Below are 2500 nucleotides of genomic sequence, written 5' to 3'. Positions count from 1 at the left end.
CTGTAGAACATGGTAGGAAACTGATGTGACACAAGAGTAAAGAGTAACTATTCAGCTTTTTTCGATGTGGTTATTGGATATATTTACCACGGCCCTGTTCGAAGCAAATTCACACCAAAGTATGAGTTTTAATTTTACGCAGCATGTATATGTAAATGAGGGCTCATTTAGTTTTTCGTTAGTGCTTTAATCAAGCCTAGTGTTGATGAGAAAAAAGAGAAAGTGTGGGTTGATGTTTACCTCTTTGGTACAGACCCCCCTAGCACCCCCGCCTCCTCCCCATCCCAACCCTTTTGTACCACCTCCATCACCCCATCCCCGCTCTGCATAACCCTCCGATGCATGCAGCCTCCTCGCACCGAGGCGTTGCTAGGGCAACTGTCACCCGCGGCGACATCCCATGACAGCATGGGGCGACTGGAGGGGAGAGCGGGGCTGTGGCACATCCTGTGTCCTCTCTCTAAAGTCGCCTCTCTCTTTCTCCCCTGTAGACCTGGCCCTTTACCAAACCCTGCACCCCTATCACACTCGTCATTCACTGTCCTGACCCCTCACACACACAAGCACGGATGCGTGCAAGCACACACACACACACGCTCGCACGCATCCACAAACAGACATACACCTAGACGCACACGCGCACACACGTACACGTACACGCGCACGCGCACACACACACACACACACACACACACACACACACACACACACACACACACACACACACACACACACACACACACACACACACACATACACACACACACACACACACACACAATACCGCCTACAGCAGAGAGAAGATCCTCTCTAACTTTTACCATCTGAATCAGACTCCGTGTGATTAATTGAAGTAATTTATGCACAATCTCTAGTGACTCCCATGTATGCTTCATGATTTCATTAAATTGTAAGTTTAATTACTTTTCTAGCATCTTAACTTTAGGTGAAAATGAATTCACACTCTGAAAATATTGCATATTTGGTAATGAATCTCAAACGTAATGGATGGCACAAATAATGTTTTGTAATGGTGAAATATTGCACACAGGAATGTGGCGTGTTTACGTTGTACCAGCGTGGTAGTTTCCTTGTTATAACCCTCACCATACAGGTATGTTGTATTTGCATTACATTTACGTTCTCCTCTCCGTTCCCATTGGTTGGTGGTTGCCGTTTAACCCGCCTGTTGAGGATGTACTATAGAGTGGAAACACAGCTCTGCCATCACTCTCTGTAACATGATTAGAGCACTCCTATGTTGAGGAGAACTCCTGTTTCAGACTAATATAATCTCCTTAATTGATTTTTTCGGAGGTGTTTAAAAACAGTCAATATTTGAATAGGTAGAGACTTTTATTCGTGTGCGCGCGCGACAAATATAATTAGTGTGCTACCTGGGTTGTAGCCAAGGCCTGCTGCTCTGCTCTCCAACCCCTGAGCCTCATCTTTTCTCTGACTTGTTTTCAGCTCAGTTGACAGCGTCCAGTGGATGTGTCTACCAGTGTAATGTACGTGAGATAACTCCATGGGGCTTGCGGCTTTATGTGATAGGATTGGTGGTTAGTCTAGTCTGGTTGTCAGTCTTGGGGTGCCAACAACAGACCAGTATGAAATGCAGAAGCAGTCCCAGAGGCAGTCCCAACCAATGTAGACCATCTTGAGTTTCGAGTTGAGTCTTATTTCATGTGTATAAATGGCAGCTGGAAGCTGAATTGCAGTAGCACATACTTAAAGCAATAAACTGAGACACAAGAAATGTATAGTCAGTTACACTATAACATCCAGATGGAATAGAGAGCAGTGAGTCTGTGGATGTGATGTGAGGCAATGTGGGGAGATCGTAAACAGACATTATCTCTCTCAGAGAGAGAGAGAGAGAGAGAGAGAGAGAGAGAGAGAGAGAGAGAGAGAGAGAGAGAGAGAGAGAGAGAGAGAGAGAGAAAGAGAGAGAGAGAGAGAGGCATGGTGGAGGAATGGTCCGTTGTGGTCCCCGCCAGGGAGTGTGGGTTTGTCACCATGTAATCCCGACCCGTGCAGCCTGAGCAAAGCAAAAATTTGCCATTGTGCTAATTACACGGCTAATTATATGATTACCAAGCCTCTGGAAAGCCGCTCATCACAGAGATCTTAGAGGTCTGAGACAACACGCGGATAAGGCCTCAACACGCGTGCACGAACAGCACACACTCGCACCTGCACACACACACACACACACACACACACACACACACACACACACACACACACACACACACACACACACACACACACACACACACACACACACACACACACACACACACACACACACACACACACACATACACACACACACACACACAGAGAGAGAGACTGGCTGATTGAGTCTGCTGTGCTGAGTGTAGCTGCTCGGTTAACTGCAGTGCGAGTGTGAGGCTTCAGACGCTCTGACAGTAATATCATTTCCCAGTCTTCAGAGGGCATGTCTGTGTGACGTAAAACAGAATGAGATCAGGAC

General features: G+C 46.7%; 1 protein-coding gene across 1 annotated transcript in view; it reads left to right on the top strand.

Annotated features, from left to right (window-relative positions):
- The window catches only part of LOC129837324 (PC3-like endoprotease variant B), a 153112-nt gene that overhangs the window by 11062 nt on the left and 139550 nt on the right, over nucleotides 1-2500 (top strand). The window lies entirely within an intron of this gene.

This window comes from Salvelinus fontinalis, chromosome 38, assembly GCF_029448725.1.
Source record: "Salvelinus fontinalis isolate EN_2023a chromosome 38, ASM2944872v1, whole genome shotgun sequence".
Lineage (NCBI taxonomy): Eukaryota > Metazoa > Chordata > Actinopteri > Salmoniformes > Salmonidae > Salvelinus > Salvelinus fontinalis.
The sequence above is the reverse complement of the archived record's forward strand: the minus strand, read 5'-3'. Positions and strand labels throughout refer to the sequence as shown.